This window comes from Balaenoptera borealis, assembly GCF_965194805.1.
Source record: "Balaenoptera borealis genome assembly, chromosome: 9".
In the NCBI taxonomy this organism is placed as follows: domain Eukaryota; kingdom Metazoa; phylum Chordata; class Mammalia; order Artiodactyla; family Balaenopteridae; genus Balaenoptera; species Balaenoptera borealis.
In genome coordinates this window covers 70,617,026-70,637,586 of record NC_138873.1, presented here as the reverse complement: position 1 = coordinate 70,637,586, position 20,561 = coordinate 70,617,026, and the positions used below count along the sequence as shown (strand labels likewise).

At 39.1% G+C, this 20,561-nt stretch overlaps 1 long non-coding RNA gene across 6 annotated transcripts in view; it reads left to right on the top strand.

Annotated features, from left to right (window-relative positions):
* The window catches only part of LOC309635153, a 501,613-nt gene that overhangs the window by 160,337 nt on the left and 320,715 nt on the right, over positions 1 to 20,561 (top strand). For all 6 annotated transcript variants that reach the window (XR_014248666.1, XR_014248667.1, XR_014248668.1 and 3 more), the window contains exon 2: positions 8,480 to 8,589. This is a non-coding gene — a long non-coding RNA (uncharacterized lncRNA). The remainder of the gene's footprint in view (positions 1 to 8,479; positions 8,590 to 20,561) is intronic.

The following is a 20,561-nucleotide window of genomic DNA, read 5'->3' as shown; positions in this document are numbered from 1 at the left end:
AGAGAGCGAAAGGGGTAGAAAGCTTATTTGAAGAAATAATGACTGAAAACTTCCCTAACCTGGTGAAGGAAACAGGTATTCAAGTCCAGGAAGCATAGAGAGTGCCCCCCCACCAAAGAACCCAAAAAGATCCACACCAAGATATATTATAATTAAAATGTCAAAAGTTAAAGAAACAACCTTAAAGGCAGCAAGAGAGAAACAACTAGTTATGTACAAGGGAGCCACCATAAGACTATCAGCTTATTTTTCAGGAGAAACTTTAGAGGCCAGAAGGGAGTGGCACTATATAGTCAAAGTGCTGAAAGGAAAAAACTTACAAGCAAGGATACCTGGCAAGGTTAGCATACAGAATTGAAGGAGAGATAAAGAATTTCCCAGACAAACAAAAGCTGAAGGAGTTCATCACACCTAAACCAGCTACACAAGAGATGTTAACGGGACTTCTTTAATTGGAAAAGAAAAAGCCTAACTAGAAATAAAAAGAAAAATATGGAAATAAAAAAATATCACTGGTAAAGCAAACATATAGTAAAGGTAGTAATCAACCACTTACAAAACTAGTGTGAAGGTTAAAAGACAAAAGTAGTAAAATCAACTATAACTACAGTAATTAGTTAAAGGCTACGCAAAATAGAAAGAAGTAGAATATGTCAAAAATGTGAAACGTGGAAGGGGAATAAAAATGTACTGTTTTTAGAAAGTGTTAGAAATCAAGTGACCATCAACTTAAAATAGACTGCTATATATGTAGGTTGTTAGACATGAATCTCATGGTAACTGCAAACTAAAAACCTATAATAGATACACAAAATATAAGGAGAAAGGAATCCAAACATAATACTAAAGAAAGTAATCAAGTCACAAAGAAAGAGAGCAAGAGAAAAAGAAAGAACAGTGAAGAACTACAAAAAAACAAGAAAACAATGAACAAAATGGCAATAAGTACCGTTTAAGTGTAAGTAGTTTAAATGCTCTAATCAAAAGGCATAAGGTGGCTGAATGGATAAAAATACAAGACCCATCTACGTACTGCCTGCAAGAGACTCATTTCAGATCTAAAGATACACAGAGACTAAAAGTGAAGGATGAAAAAGGATATTTCATGCAAATGGAAACAAAAAAGCTGGAGTGGCAATATTTATATCAGACAAAATAGACTTAAAAGCAAAGGCTATAACAAGAGACAAAGAAAGTTATTACATAATGATAAAAAAGTCGTCAAACAAAATAACACTTGTAAATATTTATGCACCCAACATAGTACAACTAAATATAGATAAAGCATATTTATATTTAACAGGACAAAAGGGAGAAATTGACAGTAATACAATAATAGTAAGGAACTTTAATACCCCACTTACATCAATGGATAGATCATTCAGACAGAAAATCAATAAGGGAACACTAGCCTTAAACAACATATTAGATCAGATGAACTTAATAGATATCTACAGAACATTTCATCCCAAGACAGCAGAAGACACATTTTTTTAAGTGCACATGGAACATCCTCCAGAATATATCGCATGTTAGGACACAGAACAAGTTTCAGTAAATTTAAGATTAAAATCATATCAAGCATATTTTCAGACTACAATGCTGTGAGACTAGAAATCAACTACAAGAAGAAAACTGGAAATAACACAAACACATGGTGAATAAACAACATGCTACTAAACAGCAATGGGTCAATGAAGAAATCAAAGAAGAAATAAAAAAAAATACCCAGAGACAAATGAAAATGAAAACACAACCTTCCAAAATAAAAACAGAAACAGATTCATAGATCCAGAGAAGAAACTAGTGGTTGCCAGAGAAGATGAGGCTGGGGGGGGGGGGGGAATGAGTGAAATAGGTGAAGGGAATTAAGAGGTACAAACTTCTGGTTATAAATGTCATGGGGATGTGATATACAGAATAGGGAATAGAGTCAATGGTATTGTAATAACTTTAAATGGTGACAGATGGTAACTAGACTTACTTTGGTGATCATCTTATAAATGTGTATAAATAGTGAATTACTATGTCGTATACCTGAACCTAATATAATATACTGATATTAATTATTGTTAATCATACTTCAATAAAAAATAGGTAAAACATTTTCACAGCAATATCTAGATTAGTATTTGACAAAACAACTGTGCACCATAGCCTAGCAGAGTTGACACATAAAATTAACTATCACGAAGACCAAAGGAGGGACAGTGAAAGCCCAAAGTGGGAGATGGAGCTAGGGCAGGGACTTGAGAAGAGCCATAGACAAACTCAAAGTCTGTGATCAGAAGTGAAGAGTCTGTATTGGATTGGTCAGGGCCAGGGAACCATAAGATACAAGTTGAACTGATGGTGAACTTGACCCCACCCTATCTCTTCTGATTGTGCTGAGTGCTGGTGCAGATGATACAGATCCAAACTCCTGAGGTTTTCCACTGCAGGCTTTGCTCAAGTGGGCAGAGGCTAAGATTTTTCTTCCCTTGTTTCTCTAGCAAAATGTATCAATACCTGTCCTAAAAGTCTCATTTCATTAGGGTGACTTCTTAGTGTTGCATAGCCAAGTTTTAGTTCTCTAATCTCATGAGACAGTAAATTCTAACCTTTTGTTAATAAAAAATAAAAATGAGAATTGACTTGAGGACACGGGGAGGGGGAAGGGTAAGCTGGGACGAAGTGAGAGAGTGGCATGGACGTATATACACTACCAAATGTAAAATAGATAGCTAGTGGGAAGAAGCTGCATAGCACAGGGAGATCAACTCAGTGCTTTGTGACCACCTAGAGGGGTGGGATAGGGAGGGTGGGAGGGAGATGCAAGAGGGAGGAGATATGGGGATATATGTATATGTATGGCTGATTCACTTTGTTATAAAGCAGAAACTAACACACCATTGTAAAGCAATTATACTCCAATAAAGATGTTAAAAAAAAATTAAACTTGTTTGATAGAAAGCAGATGGGGAAACTCATGCCTGGTCCAGGTACTTTTGCAGTACCACTGTTTGCTTGAAAAGTATCTCCTTCACAACACTTTGAAGTACCTTCATTATCCTTTCCTCCATGGACACATTTTTTTTTTGTATTTTACTAGCTACCAACCTATTGTTTCTTAACTCATGCCCACCCTTCTATACTTGGCTCTATGGTGTCAGGCTAAGAGTCTGCAAACTACATTTTCAAGATACCTTTGCAATCCAAAGGGAGGAACTAGCAGGAGACTGGAAAGCAGGAGAAAGAGAGAAGGGACACCCATCCTGTTCCCAGGTCCTGTAAGCATCCTTTCAGCAGAAGGAGATACAGGAGCAGCAGACACTTCCAGCACCTGCATTTTTTGGTTTGCCAAACAGCAGCTGCAAGGCCTCCTCCTCAGAAGTCTAAGCGCCAGCTGTGCACTACCTCTTCTGAGTACTGGGAAAATGGCCCTCAAGAGGCCTCAGTTCAGAGCTTTGAGTGCCACTGGGAAGCACGCATAGCCCCTGAAAAGTCCGAAAAGGATTAGATGGGCACTGCCCTCTCAGAGATCTGAGCACCAGTCGTTCAAGGAACCCACTCAGGAATCCAAGATCAGATGAGCAGTGCCTCTCTCAGAGGTTTAAGGGCCAGCCATTGCGGTACCTTCTCAGGAGTCCAAGCACCAGACTGCAGTGTTCCCTCAGGGGTCCAAGTACCAACCATGTGGGCCCACCGCTGCCCAGAGGTCTGTGCACCAGCTGAGATCACCCCTTCACTGTCATAACTCCAACCCCATGGCAGCACTTCATCTGAGGTCCTAGGATCTGGTAACATCCATCTTTTCCTTTGTGTTCTCCAAGCCCTAGGGGTGGTGGCTGTCTCCTAAGGTTATCTCAAAGTCCAATTTTTATTCTACTAGCTTTCCAACACCTTTCAAATTAATTGCCAGTATTAAACAACCTGTATTGGAAAAAAACTAATTTTGCTTCTTTTTATAGCCCAGACCCTGAAATATGCACACATCTCAACTTCCCCACAGCCTAGGTAGCTGGAACATTCTAGGATTGCTGTCCTCAGGGTAGGCTGATACTATGGAGGAACAGAAGGAGAAAAAAATTAGATTAGTGGGGTTTTTTAAAAGTTCTTTTGAAGGCCAAGACAGAGAATAATTTTGAGGTTTAAGAGCTTGAATTTCGATTTCAAAAGCAGAGCCCTCAGGTCATCAATTTATTTGTCATAAACAATAAGTATTCTCTCTCTCTCTCAGACTATATAAATACTCTGAAAGGTAGGGAGAAGGCAAAAATTGTTGGAAATGTAAGAAAAATAATAGAGGCTATTGAAGGTTTCTGAAAAGGGGCCTTGTTTCTTGCCCCTCCCCTCTCAGATTAGCAATACAGCCATCCATAGGTGTGGGAATCTGGGAGCAGAAGAGAGGTTTGTCTTCTTATCTGGAAAGCACTGCACTGGAACTCCCGTCCCTACTCTGTTGTAGGGGCAGTGAGTAGAGACAATCAATGTGAATAGCAGATACAGAGTGTCAGTATGAGGAATGGAGGGCGCCCAAGACCACTCCATCAGGGTTCCTGCCACTCCAGGCTGACAAAGAGAGCTGGCCTACCCAGAGTGGTCTAGAGTTGTGACGAATGATGCTTTTGATGGAAATTAAGTGGAAGATGTAACTGGAGTCTTCCTGAGAGTATGGATGCTTTTGTAGATGCCAGTGTAGAGAAGGAATGACCATACCTAAGGGCCACAGGGAACTGGTATGGAAAGTGAATCCAGCCGGCACTGATAATCCTGCCTGAACTGTGGTTCCTGTTCCCAGGACAGTGAATTCAGCATGTACAGAGGATCAAGCCTGGACACAGAGTCCAGGATGGACAGATGCCTCATCCTCATGCCATGACACTAGGTCATCGCTGCCCCAGGAACTTAGAAGATACTAAATGGGGGAGAAAAATGGTGATAGAAAAGTCCTATATTGACTTTCTAACTAAATTTTATTGAATTTTAACGGAAACGTCTAACTTCAGCAGAGTTGACTAAGATTGTATTCTCTCTCATCAGATGGAATTGGGGGGGGCGCTTGAAGGAAATTATGTTACTACAGAAGTATATAGAAATATTGCTTTTTGCACATCCGAACTCATGGACATTTATCCCACTATATATGTTTAGTGTGACCCTCCTTTACAAGGAAGTGCTGGTACAAGACATTTTTAAGCAGGAGGTGCTTTTTCCTGCCTAAAGCATGGTTTTGTGTCTAGGAGGAACAAAAATGATGTTTTGTTGCTTGCAATATAAAACAGAACAAAGGAATCATTATAAAGATTCTGAGTTTGTCCCTCAATTAAAAAGAAAAAGAAAAAACCTGAGGCACCTAATATAATCTAGGAGACCAAAATCACAAAACTAAAACTATTTTTGACTTACTTTTATAGTTATTTTTTAAATATTTATTTTTCGCTGTGTTGGGTCTTTGTTGCTGCGCGTGGGCTTTCTCTAATTGCGGCGAGTGGGGGCTACTCTTCGTTGTGGTGTGCGAGCTTCTCATTGCGGTGGCTTCTCTTGTTGCGGAGCACGGCCTCTGGGTGTGTAGGCTCAGTAGTTGTGGCTCACATGGTCTAGAGTGCAGGCTCAGTAGTTGTGGCTCATGGGCTTAGCTGCTCCGCGGCATGTGGGATCTTCCCGGACCAGGGCTCGAACCCATGTCCCCTGCACTGGCAGGCAGATTCTTAACCATTGCGCCAGCAGAGAAGTCCTTGACTTACTTTTTTTTTTTTTTTTAATTAATTAATTAATTTATTTTTGGCTATGTTGGGTCTTCGTTTCTGTGTGAGGGTTTTCTCTAGTTGCGGCGAGTGGGGGCCACTCTTCATCGCGGTGCGCGGGCCTCTCACTATCGTGGCCTCTCTTGTTGCGGAGCACAGGCTCCAGACACGCAGGCTCAGTAGTTGTGGCTCACGGGCCTAGTTGCTCCACGGCATGTGGGATCTTCCCAGACCAGAGCTCGAACCCGTGTCCCCTGCATTAGCAGGCAGATTCTCAACCACTGCGCCACCAGGGAAGCCCCTTGACTTACTTTTAAAAGTCATAAGTGTTCAAGAATTTTTCCTATGCTGAAGAAAATGTTTAATTTTTAGTCTACGTGGGTAACGTAAAATATGCTATATTTTGAGTTCCCAAATCATCTTAAAAGTTAGACAGAATGAAGTTAGATTCTAGAGAAAAAAAATCTCAAAGGAAATCAGTTGCAGTGTTGTGTGATGACAGGGTTCGTAGTCAAAAGCAATAAATGTGGTCCAATCTAACAGTCACTGGGTGAGATTTTACCCTATGTCAGGTGGTGTACTGAACATTTTGAAGAGAGAGGCTCTGCCTTGGAATTGCCCACAGCTTGGCAAATTTTTACTGACTTGGGAAGGGATCTGTCAATATTAATGACTGAGGGAAAAAACCTGTGTACTCTTGTGAACCGGCTTTGGATGAAAAAAAAAGTCTTACTGACTCACACGGTATGGGAGGCCTTCAACAATTTATCTTTAATTTAAAAGGAAGAATTCAAGTATCTATGTATAAATAAAAGAGGATTTTTAATTGTAATGACTCAGAAATGGAAATAGTTGAGCTTAAGATTAAAACAGCTATCACTAAGTATTAATGTTTTAGTATCTAACCAACAATTTGGCTGATTCCTTCTAACCAACATTAGTCTCAGTGCTGGTGTATTGTGTGTTTGTGAAAAATAATGTTTTAATCAATTCACATTTGATTGAGACAATAATTGGACCCAGATACCCATTTACAGTAGCATTGCTACAATACAACTTCATTTAGAAGTCAACTTCTAATAAAACTCAATTCAATTTAACAATAATTTCTTTGGCATATAGTATGTATACGTGAAGTACTGGGTGAGGTGCTCTGAGGGATGTTAGAATGAGTAAAGCATAGTCTCAATTTTCAAAGATAAGGGGGGGGCTTTTAAAATCGTCTTAACGACTATATTTCCAATACTTAGGATAGTTCTTAATACATAATTGGCTTTCAAATAAAGCTCTGTAAAGTATTAGCTATGATGTGAGGCTTTACATGTGATGTACTTTAAACAGGAAGTACAACTAGGTCATAGAAGTGTGAGGCAGCAAAACAGGTACCTTACCCTGTTGCCATTTTATCTAAGCACATGGAAACCCACTCAAACATAAAGTGCATGTGTGCGCATACCACACACACACACACACACACACACACACACACACACACACACGACCACAAACACCATGTTTCCTGTAGTCTGCAAGATAGAAGCCTTGAGCCCCTTTCCTGTAAGTTGATCCCTCCCTAACTAAATGCTATATTGACAGGGAAGTAAGATCCTGGCAGATACAACAATTGTGTGGCATAACCGTTATTTTCCACCATTGAGAATTTTAAACAGACAAATGAAACCTTGAGGATTTTTCCTTAAGTATTTGCTATATCCATTATTGAGAGCCCAGTTCTTCTGAAATATAACATGTAAAATTTCAAATAAAATTACTTTTTTAATGCTGACCTTTTGTTTCTGAGTCTTTCTTGCACAGTTACCATAGATCTTCCATGGATCTATGGGAGAGTTACAGGTCCCAATAATATCACCCAACTCTATTCAACTATGGGAGTCAATGACACTGTGTTGTCTGAGATGTGCATCTCTTGGGCCCCAAGAACACAGATTTGCACTTTTCAGCTCTCTAGGTGAATCTTACTATCTGGCAATAAATATTTTACCTTCACTTCCTCTGATTATAGATTTAATCTAGTTTTGTTTTTAAGGCAACTCTTCTATTGCCTTCATTCTTGGAGGAAACACTGGAATATATTTTTAATCTTTGTTTTTTAAGTTTACTATCAAAGACAGGGCATCTCTTCTCTTTGGGTAGGAGATAACAGCAATCTAGATGACTCCTTACATATGACCGTCTTGTCTGTTTTTATTGAGTATTCTCTTATTTCCTGGCATTTGGGACACCCATCTCTTTCTCACAGGGTCACTAGACTTGATTTAGTCAGACCAATAGTCTTTCTCAACTGTGGGGTTAACAAGGTATTTCCTGTGCTGTTGAATATTTGCCTTTCTGACTACTGATAAAATCATCTTTGCTATTTGTCTTGGTCTCAAGAGAAAAAAAATGTGTATTCACCTTGAAAGCATGCAAGATAATGAAGAAATAGCCCCTGGATCAAGGAATGACACAATCAGTGTAACTTTAATATCTTTTGTGTCTCTGTGACTTTCATGTTCTGTTGCTGTTATTACTGACCCTCAAGTTTAATGAGAGAGCGGCAAGTGTGCTCCATTTCGGAGCTCATGTGCCAAAGTCTGATGGCCACTGACCTGCTCTGGTTAAAACGTCTTTCTCATTTTAAAATTAGAAACTAAAAGAATCTGTTCCTATAAATCATGAATGCTGGGTGAAACTTGACTAAATGATTAAAAGGCTGTTTTTTTTTTTTTTTTTTTTTTTTTGTCTTTAAACAGAGCTCTGCATTCCAAACGATCTCGTCTGGCTGCCAGAAGCTGTGTGTAGGGTGAGAGCCTGGAGGACCTGGGTGGCCTGCTGTCTTCCAGTTGAGAGACCGAAAGCTAAGGTTAGTTTGGGAGAGTCTTTGAAAAGTGTGTGGAAGTATCTAAAGGTCTGTGACAATTTCAAAGGTAAAATATCAATAGAATAATGGAGTTTCATGGATCTATATTTGCTCTTGATGTTGGCTAAAGCTGTAAAACCGAGGCTGTTACATCTCTGTGTGTCTGTAAGAGACAAAACAAGCGCCTTTCCCCTTTGTACAAAAAGTTAGTCTTTTATAAGTGTCTGTCGGTAAATATAGCCCTTTTGCATCTGTGCCTAGAAATATGGGGGGAAACCCTTTTGGAAATTAATTGGTCATAGGAATTTGTGGTTTGTACACAAATGTGTGATGTGTCTAATGTCTACTTCCAATAAGAGGCACATGGGATAGGAGCAGGGGTGGAAGGCAGGCACCAGATACTTCCTCTGTGGTGAGGAGAGGATCTTGATTGGTTGGAAGTGTCTAAAAGAGACAGCTAGGACCCTGGACTCCTGTCCCACTCCCTGAAGTCAGATGAAGCCCTTCCCGCACCTGCCAGAGGACTGGAGAATTGTTTGGAGAGACTGAATTCTAGTGATGCTCAGGCACAGCTGGAGGTAGGGTGACAAACCCGGATGAAATCCTTTGATAAAAACAGTAGGGAATATATATATGAATTGTATTAGATTATTGAAACTGTTTTGCATAGCTTGGAAAAGAGAAAACTAACTTGGTAATCCTTTCCTGGTTTGAATAATGAGCCTAAATGTGTGTTGGAAGGAACTGCAGGTAGAATATGAATGATCCTTTCTGGTTTGTCTGGAAGTGTCTTCTCAACAGACAAATCTAAAGGGTTATGAATTTTAAATGTCTTCTCTCTTTGCTCTAAAAAAATGAGACATTTTATAAAAATACACGAAAGCTATAGAACACAGAATATTTATTCTGTTCTCTCTGGAATGACTTTTATTTAGATGCTAGCTGCTCCCCCCCCGCCCCCCCGCCTTAATGATCTGCTGGTTTTCATATTTTTTTATTTCTTATTTTCTTGTATTATTCTCTAGGAGACTTTCTCAACTTTATTTTTCCATCGCTTCTCTTGAATTCTTCATTTCTGCTATTGTATTTTTAATTTCCAAGATTTCTTTTTTGTTCTCTGATGGTGCTTTGTTTTTTCAGCCTCCTAGTTATATTTAATATACAATATCTTCTCTTGTCTACTGAGAAGAATTAATTATTATATTTTGAAGATTTCTTGGCTACTTGCTCTGTTCCCTGGAGTTTTTTTCTTTCTTAAAAAGCTTTTTTCCTATATGTTCATTTTTTTTTAAACATCTTTATTGCAGTATAATTGCTTCACAATGGTGTGTTAGTTTCTGCTTTATAACAAAGTGAATCAGCTATACGTACACATATATCCCCATATCTCCTCCCTCTTGCGTCTCCCTCCTATCTTCCCTATCCCACCGCTCTAGGTGGTCACAAAGCACTGAGCTGATCTCCCTGTGCTATGTGGTTGCTTCCCACTACCTATCTGTTTTACATTTGGTAGTGTATATATGTCCATGCCACTCTCTCACTTCGTCCCAGCTTACCCTTCCCCCTTCCTGTGTCCTCAAGCCCATTCTCTACGTCTGCATCTTTATTCCTGTCCTGCCCCTAGGTTTTTCAGAAACTTTTTTTTTTTTTAGATTCCATATATATGTGTTAGCATATGGTATTCGTTTTTCTCTTTCTGACTTACTTCACTCTGTATGACAGACTCTAGGTCCATCCACCTCACTACAAATAACTCAATTTCATTTCTTTTTATGGCTGAGTAATATTCCATTGTATATATGTGCCACATCTTCTCTATCCATTCATCTGTCGATGGACACTTAGGTTGCTTCCATGTCCTGGCTATTGTAAATAGAGCTGCAATGAACATTGTGGTACATGACTCTTTTTGAATTATGGTTTTCTCAGGGTATATACCCAGTAGTGGGATTGCTGGGTCATATAGTAGTTCTGTTTTTAGTTTTTTAAGGAACCTCCATACTGTTCTCCACAGTGGCTGTATCAATTTACATTCCCACCAACAGTGCAAGAGGGTTCCCTTTTCTCCACACCCTCTCTAGCATTTATTGTTTCTAGATTTTTTGATGATGGCCATTCTGACCAGTGTGAGGTGATACCTCATTGTAGTTTTGATTTGCATTTCTCTAATGATTAGTGATGTTGAGCATCCTTTCATGTGTTTGTTGGCAATCTGTATATCTTCTTTGGAGAAATATCTATTTAGGTTGTCTGCCCATTTTTGGATTGGGTTGTTTGTTTCTTTGGTATTGAGCTGCATGAGCTGCTTGTATATTTTGGACATTAATCCATTGTCAGTTCCTTCATTTGCCAATATTTTCTCCCATTCTGACGGTTGTCTTCTCGTCTTGTTTATGGTTTCCTTTGCTGTGCAAAAGCTTTTAAGTTTCATTAGGTCCCATTGGTTTATTTTTGTTTTTATTTCCATTTCTCTAGGAGGTGGGTCAAAAAGGATCTAGCTGTGATTTATGTCATGGAGTGTTCTGCCTATGTTTTCCTCTAAGAGTTTTATAGTGTCTGGCCTTACTCTTAGGTCTTTAATCCATTTTGAGTTTATTTTTGTGTATGGTGTTAGGGAGTGTTCTAATTTCATTCTTTTACATGTAGCTGTCCAGTTTTCCCAGCACCATTTATTGAAGAGGCTGTCTTTTCTCCATTGTATATTCTTCCCTTCTTTACCAAAAATAAGGTGACCATATGTGCATGCATTTATCTCTGGGCTTTCTATCCTGTTCCATTGATCTATATTTCTGTTTTTTGGCAGTACCATACTGTCTTGATTACTGTAGCTTTGTAGTATAGTCTGAAGTCAGGGAGCCTGATTCCTCCAGCTCCGTTTTTCTTTCTCAAGATTGCTTTGGCTATTTGGGGTCTTCTGTGTTTCCATACAAATTGTGAAATTTTTTGTTCTAATTCTGTGAAAAATGCCATTGGTAGTTTGATAGTGATTGCACTAAATCTGTAGATTACTTTGGGTAGTATAGTCATTTTCACAATGTTGATTCTTCCAATCCAAGAACATGGTATATCTCTCCATCTGTTTATATCATCTTTAATTTCTTTCATCAGTGTCTTACAGTTTTCTGCATACAGGTCTTTTGTCTCCTTAGGTACGTTTATTCCTAGATATTTTATTCTTTTGTTGCAATGGTAAATGGGAGTGTTTCCTTAATTTCTCTTTCAGATTTTTCATCATTAGTGTATAGGAATGCAAGAGATTTCTGTGCATTAATTTTATATCCTGCTACTTTACCAAATTCATTGATTAGCTCTAGTAGTTTTCTGGTAGCATCTTTAGGATTCTCTGTGTATAGTATCATGTCATCTGCAAACAGTGACAGCTTTACTTCTTCTTTTCCGGTTTGGATTCATTTTATTCCTTTTTCTTCTCTAATTCCTGTGGCTAAAACTTCCAAAACTATGTTGAATAATAGTGGTGAGAGTGGAAAATCTTATCTTGTTCCTGATCTTAGAGGAAATAATTAAAAAAATAAAAAAGTAAAAAAAAAAAAGAAATAAAGGTCAAGCAACCAAACCAATAAACCAATCCACCAATGATAACAAGCGCTAAAAACTATACTAAAAAAAAACCCCAAAAGCAGACAGACAGAACCGTAGGAGAAATGGTAAATGCAAATCTATACAGACAAAAATCACAGAAGGAAGCACCCACATACACACTCACAAAAGAGAAAAAGGAAAAAAAATATATATATATATATAAATGAAGAGAGCAACCAAATCAATAAACAAATCTACCAGTGATAATAAGCTCTAAATACTAAACTAAGATAAATATAAAAGCAGAAATGAATTAGATGCAGAAAGGAAACCCGAAGTCTACAGTTGCTTGCAAAGTCCACTGCCTCAATTTTGGGATGATTCATTGTATATTCAGGTATTCCACAGATGCAGGGTACATCAAGTTGATTGTGGAGATTTAATCCTCTGCTCCTGAGGCTGCTGGGAGAAATTTCCCTTTCTTTTCTTTGTTCACACAGCTCCTGGGGTTCAACTTTGGATCTGGCTCTGCCTCTGTGTGTAGGTCGCCTGAGGGCGTCTGTTCCCACCCAGACAGGACAGGGTTAAAGTAGCAGCTGATTAGGGGGCTCTGGCTCACTCAGGCCGGGGGGAGGGAGGGGTACGGAATGCGGGGTGCGCCTTCGGTGGCAGAGGCCAGTGTGACATTGCACTAGCCTGAGACGTGCCGTGTGTTCTCCCTGGGAAGTTGTCCCTGGATCACGGGACCCTGGCAGTGGCGGGCTGCACAGTCTCCTGGGAGGGGAGGTGTGGATAGTGACCTGTGCTTGCACACAGGCTTCTTGGTGGCTGCAGCAAGCAGCCCGTCTCTGAGGTCCGCGCTGATAGCCGTGGCTCCCGCCCGTCTCTGGAGCTCATTTAGGCAGTGCTCTGAATCCCCTCTCTTCGCATACCCCGAAACAGTGGTCTCTTGCCTCTTAGGCAGGTCCAGACTTTTTCCCGGACTCCCTCCTGGCTAGCTGTGGCACACTAGCCCCTTTCAGACTGTGTTCACACAGCCAACCCCAGTCCTCTCCCTGGGATCTGACCTCCGAAGCCCGAGCCTCAGCTCTCAGCCCCCGCCTGCCCCAGCAGGTGAGCAGACAAGCCTCTCAGGCTGGTGAGTGCTGGTCGGTCCCTATCCTCTGTGCGGAATCTCTCCGCTTTGCCCTCTGCACCCCTGTTGCTGCGCTCTCCTCCTGGCTCCGAAGCTTCCTCCCCACCCACTCCCCATCTCCACCAGTGAAGGGGCTTCCTAGTGTGTGGAAACTTTTCTTCCTTCACACCTCTCTCCCTGAGGTGCAGGTCTCATCCCTATTCTTTTGTCTCTGTTTTTTCTTTTTTCTTTTGCTCTATCCAGGTATATGTGGAGTTTCTTGCCTTTTGGGAAGTCTGAGGTCTTCTGCCAGTGTTCAGTAGGTGTTCTGTAGGAGTTGTTCCACATGTAGATGTATTTTTGATGTATTTGTGGGGAGGAAGGTGATCTCCACGTCTTACTCCTCCGCCATCTTGAAAGTCCCCCAGTAGGTTTGATTTTTATGTTGTTATGGGTGAAGCAATTCTGAAAGTGCTTTTGAAGTGTATAGGTTTGGGCAATGAAGAAATGAGTTGATATTTTGGGGAGGCAGGGTTCCCAATAGAAGAAGAGACATAGAAAAAGAAAATGGGGGAAGGCAAGGAAGATGTTCATGCAGATGGATTAGAATTGTAGGTATTGATGTGAATCCATGATTCTAAAATATTTATTTATTGGTGTATACCATGTATATGTGCACAAGTTTATGTATGTACGTGTATGTGTATAATATCTATGTATGTATATCAGATCTTGGTCTCTAATATCGTTCCCTTTTGAAAGGAATCAGGGCTCCTTGGAGAAGTTTCTAATTCCAGGGCTGAGGCAGTGTAGGTAAAAGATGATCCTAGAATATCTCATCTTGCTAGATTATTATGTTAGCCACTAGTTTTGGTGGCTATTTAAAATTACATTAATTAAAATTAAATAAAATTAACAAGTGCGTTCCTCATTTGCACTAGCCACATTTCACAAGCTCAGTAGCCACATGGGGCCAGTGGCTACAGCATTGGATAGCATAGATATGGAAAATCCCCATCATTGCAGAAAATCCTATTGAATGGCATTATGCTAGAAAGTATAAAGGACTGCTCCAAGAAATAATGAGATCATATCACGAGAACATATGAACCAGTTTGAAGGGAAGAAGGGGAAAATTTGAGCACTGAAATTGTTAAAAACATTAATGACTTATATACGATTGGAAAAATAGAAATCCATGAATCCATACTGATGATAAGTAAATAAATACATGTATAAATGGGGAGAGGGGAGGGCTCTTACTTACAGTAGAATGCTAAGGACTAACCGGTAAATGTGCAAGGAATCCTGCAGTTCAAAATCACCATTTTGGGTCTTCCCTGGTGGCACAGTCATTAAGAATCCTCCTGCCAATGCAGGGGACGTGGGTTCGAGCCCCGGTCCAGGAAGATTCCCCATGCCGCAGAGCAACTAAACTCATGCACCACAACTACTGAGCCTGTCCTCTCGAGCCCACGAGCCACAACTACTGAAGCCCGTGCGCCTAGAGCCCGTGCTCTGCCACAAGAGAAGCCATTGCAGTGAGAAGCCCGCACACTGCAACGAAGAGTAGCCCCCGCTCGCCTCAACTAGAGAAAGCCCGCGCACAGCAACGAAGACCCAATGCAGCCAAAAATAAATAAATTAAAAAAACCCCCAAGAAACAACAAAATCACCATTTTGCAACCATCATAGTACAGACTGGTTCAGTTAAGACTCATTAATGGTTGCTAAGTTTAGAGGGAAATTTTGATGAAGGGCGGGATAGTTACATGGTCTCTGTGATTTATTGATTGTAAGGAAAAAATTGTAACTACGGTGGAGAAATAGATACATCTTGACTGGGTGATCAAAATGAACATTAGCAGTGAGGGGCAGATAGACATTGAGTGCCTCCAGACGTGCTAACCTGGGAAGAACACATCACTCAGGTAGTGTTCTGGCTTCGATCCATTACCTGAACCTACTCGCCAAGGAACCATTAGACCAACCCATAATAAGTAATGTTTTACTTGGGATGTGAAAACTAATGAAATACCTGATTCTAGACAAGATTCTGTACTGGAGGGGAAAAAGGCTGTAAAGGACATTGTTATTAGATCAACTGATAAAATTGGATCATGGTGCTTAGACAGAAGTGTTGTATTAATGTTAAATTTACTGAGGTTGATTACTATATAGTGATTATTTAAGAGAATATTCTCATTCTTAGGAAATACACATTGAAGTGTTTAGGGGCAAAGGACCAAGATGCATGCAACTTACTCTCAAAGGGTTCTAAAAAATTGTACACACACACATATGCAGGCACACACACCACAAGAGTTAAAGCAAATGGGGTAAAACATTAACAATATACAAATCTGGATAAAAGACATTTGAGTCTTCTTTGTACTATTATTCTTTAAACTTTTTGTAAGGTTGAAATTATTTCCAAATAAAAAGATTTTTAAAATTCTTCTTAACCTTGTCCTTGAAGGTCTTTTGTCATCTGGTCCCTACTAGTTCTCTGCCCTTGTATCTGATACCCACTCTCTCCCTCTTCCTGGGACCTGGAATACGCCAAGCTTGTTCTAGACTTAGGGATTTTACATCTGCTTTTCGCTCTGCCTGGAATGCTCTCCCTGGATCTTTGCAAGGCTGGTGTCCTCACATCACTGAGATTCAGGTCTCTGTCCAAATGCCATCTCCTCAAAGAGGCCTTCCCTGAAATGCTGTGCATTTCTTCTTTATACTTATCACTAACTGAAATTGTGCACTTTTTTATTGCGTGTTTCTTCAGGTGAATGCACATTACATGAGGAAAGGGACTTTGTTTTGTTAACTGCTGGGCCCTTGATGTCCAGAACAGCCATTCAATAAGTATTTGTTGAATGAATAAATTAAGAACAAGGAGTTTTCTTCATGGTCACTATGGCCTTGACTTTATCATTAACATTTCTAGCAGGTTAAGCACTCGTTTATGACCCCTCTAGGAGCTGGTCCTGGGTCTTCTGCACCTTGGCAGTGACACTGAAGAGTTCATGCCTGGAGTCAGATGTCTCAGGTCCTAATGTAGCTCTGACATTCATCTGTTGTTGCCTTTAGGTATGGTACTGACCTCATAGGCTTTTTGGGTGAAGATTTAATGGGTAGTAAATAAAAAGTGTTTAGCACAGGTGCCTAACACATAGTAAAGAGTCAGTAAAAACTTGCTACTTCAATTATTATTGTATCTGCCTAGCGCAAAGCCTGCCAGATCATAAGTATTGAATGAATATTGAATTGCCAAATATACGAATGCCATTCTCATTTCTTTTTGTTCTTTATTTTGGAAAATACTTCCTAATTTTGGTTGCTGTCTTTTGTTAGCAGAGAAACAAAAAAGTCAAACATTGAAACAATCTATGTACTTATGAGTGAAATTTTTTAAACTTTTTAAAAGAATTTATTTTATGATATTCTTTGAAAGAATCTAAATGTTAGATTTTTGTGTATGTGTTGTTCTGATTATAATAGATTTTTTTCCACAGTGATTTAAAAGCATAGTTTAACTATGCATTTAAGGATGGCATTATCCTTTGTTTTCCAGTGAATTGCAAAAAATACATACCTCAGCTGACACTATCTTTAATGCTATTTTTTCCTTTACTTGTTTTGTTTGTTTTTTTTCACAAAATCTCTATAAGAACTCATTTTAGAGAGAAAAGAAAATCTCTTTTATTTACTTCTATTAGTCATATTCACATTATTTTTCAGTTTATTTGCTCTTTTTCACATATTCATTAATTGTGATTTAAAATCCCTGTTGGCATGTCCTTTCAATATTTTAGAGTAATTTTAATTTTTTGTTCCAGAGTGCAAAACATTTTAAATTTATTTGTGAATCTATGTCTCTCTCCATATGTTTAGGACTTTATTTTGCTATCTATAATTTATATATTATTTTAATTCTTGCTCATAAACGTAACATTTCTTACCCTTTTCTATATGTGATCATTACTAATTCTGACTTATAATAAATTATTTGTATACTTTTGTTACTTTTTGTCTGCATTACTAGTATGGGATAGTATTTTATCCCATTTGTTTTTTTAATTAAGACTTTTTCTTTTTTTGATGGTACATTTTTGCTGTTGAATAATGCAAGAAGTTTTAATACCCTGTTTCATTTCTTTTAGATTATGTTACATTAGCTTTAAAATCTGTAAGGACCTGGTGTAAAGTTGTTTAAAAAGAATTTATGATCAGAATCTGTACCCATTACTCTAATCTTTATTCTAAATTAAAAATCAGAATGCATGTATGACAAAAGATTTCACCCCCAGCATCCATTTTGGAAATGTAGAGAGCTCAATAAGGCATTGTGAATTAGGGTATTTTCTGATAGCCACACCAGCAAAGTCAACACTTCGAATTTACTCTGTGACCTCAGGGGGCTCGATGTGGATCGCTCATGTTTGTTTTGAGGATCCAGCTGGGTAATACTGTTGAAGCTACTGGAGTACCGTTTCCCTTGTATTTAAAAAACTCAGCTTGGTTAATAGTTATTAATTCTTACTTTAAAAAACATATTTTGTCAAGGATTATGGGCTGCAATGTGTCCCTCCAAAATTCATGTGTTGAAGTCTGAATGTGACTATTTGGAGGTAAGACTTTCAAAGACGTGATTAAGTTAAAAGGAGGCCATTGGGGTGGGCCCTAATCCAACATGTCTGATGTCTTTATAAGAAGAGGAAATTTGGACACATAGACACGGGGGATGTGTGCACACAGAGGAAAGGCCATGTGAAGACATAGCAAGAAGGTGGCCATCTGTAAGCCAAGGAGAGAGGCCTTAGAAGAAACCAGACCTTGAACTTGGACTTCTAGCCTCTGGACTGTAAGGAAATAAATTTCTGTTGTTTAAGCCACCCAGTATGTGGTACTTCGTTATGGCAGTCCTAGTAGACTAATACAGTTAGTCTCTCAAGAATTCTCTTTGTTTGACAAAGAGATTTTTTCAGTTTTAATGGTTGTCAAAAAATGTTCTCATTCCTCAAATTTGTTTATATACCTGAAGCAGAGGTATATAAAATGTGTGGGCTATTAATATTCTTTATCTTAACCTACATTCTGTCGTTCCCTTATCCAATGTTATTCCTTTATTCTCATTTAAATAAGACTTAAGGCTAGAAAGGATATTAAAAATTTCACTATATAATGAAGTGAGAATAGTACTTTCCAAAAGATGTGAAATCTTTTCTGGATTATCCCATGGAGGGCTTTAAAAATGGAATACAGGAAATGGGAGGGATCCCAGTAAGACTTAATATTCCAAAGTTTTTTCTCTCTCAGGCAATTAACAGAAGTTCTCCTTTGCCAAGTCCAAGATTCAAGTTACAATTCATAACAATTTTTTTTCTTCTCTATGATGTGAGCATTATTATCATCAAAGAACATACTCAGTTTTACCAAGTGAGTTTACTTGATGGACTGAGTTTTATTTTATTTTTTTAAATAAAGTGTTCAAATACTTAAATTAATGTTTAATTAAACATTAGAGTGCATTCTACTCTAGGTATAGGTAATTATTTTAATTTTAACTCTAATTTTATAATTTATTTTTATTGAAGTATAGTTGACTTACAGTATTATATTAGTTTCAGGTGTACAACATAGTGATTTGATATTTTTATAGATTACACACCATATGAAGTTATCACAAAATGTTGACTGTATTCCCAAACTAGTAGTTGCCGAAGGGAAAAATGGTGGGGGAAGGGTGAAGTAGGTGAAGCAGATTAAGAGGCACAAATTACCAGTTATAAAATAAATCACAGGGATCTAAGTTTTAAATACATACTTTAATATTTTTTCAGACATTCAATTTTTAAATGTAATTGCTTATACAGTTTAAAATCTGAATCTGAAAAAGCAAATCATTCTTTATCTCTGCTTTTCAGTCTTCTGGTCTTTTTATTCGGTGAACTGTGTTATCATTTCTGTCAGCAGCCTGTGGAATTTGTAGAGGAAGCACGGGTCACGTTGGCATCTTCTTAGAAGCAGACAGAAATGTTCCACAGCTGTCTCTTCATGAGTTCAGTTTTCCTTGTCCAGGTGTGCATGCTTTGGCCAGTCTGCTAAATGTGCTGAGTCACATGTAGTACGTTCAATGAGCCCTTTGACTTCGCATTTTAGGCAAAGGAACTAATTTCTCTGATATATTAACTCGATAACATCACTTAGTCCCATAACTGAAAAGGCAGGAGGGGCCAGAACTGGGAATCTAGTGTGAGGAGAAGTTGCCATGAATGTGGAGGCACAGGGCATTTGGACAGGGATGGGGGTAAGAGCATCACAAACCTGGGTGGGAAAGGGAATCTGGAGTCACCAGAATCACCCGGTGGTGGGTGTGAGACGCGACACAGAAAGTGGGTGTGAGAACTGAGTGAGGAGGTGTGCGCGGTGGACAGGCCTTGGAATTCATGGAAGGTACTCTGTGTCCGGAAACCGGGAGCCTCGGGCAGCGTTGCTCAGGAAGGTGGGCCGGGAGACCCAGGCACTGGGGATGCAGGTGAGGCGGCCTGAACAAAAGGGAATGGACTCCAGCTGGGCTGCAGGGTCTGCAGCCTGTAGTTCAGGCTGGGCTTCAGAAAGCGGGGGGAGCTCCCCAGACAGGGGAGGAGCAGGGAGACTAGTGGAGGATGCGAGGGTCCCAGGACAGGTAGAGGCTGCTTGCCACCTTTGTTCCAGGCTTTTTGCTCACTTTGGGCCCACTAGTCTGGCAGGTGTATGTCAAGAGCCTGGGAGGGGTCAGCCATGCTTGCAGCAAAAGCAAAAGCCTACACCTAACATATTACTGGATTTGATTAATTTTATTTAATGTTAAAGTTAAATGTTTAAGAAGCTCAGGTAATTTAAGTAGTTCAGGTAAGCACTAGGTGAGTACATTTTTTTTTTTTTTTTTTTAAAGAAAAAGAAAGAAGTCCAGTGACAAGATAATGGTCTGAAATACTTCAGCAGTATTTCTCAAAACTGCTTTGCTTTTCAGGAGAAATTTCATCTAAATCCAATGTCATAATTAGAGTAAGCAGAGAGGTACTTTGTGTCTGAAAATATTTACTAACTTGGGGTTTTTTTTTTTTTTTTTTTTTTATTTTTTTATTTTTTAAACATCTTTATTGAAGTATAATTGCCTTACAATAGTGTGTTAGCTTCTGCTTTATAACAAAGTGAATCAGTTATACATATACAATATGTTCCCATTTCTCTTCCCTCAACTTGGGGGTTTTTATTTCTCTGTTGGGACCAAGAGCATGTCAGAGGTGGAAATGCTGGGCTCAATGTGCCCAGTGCTACC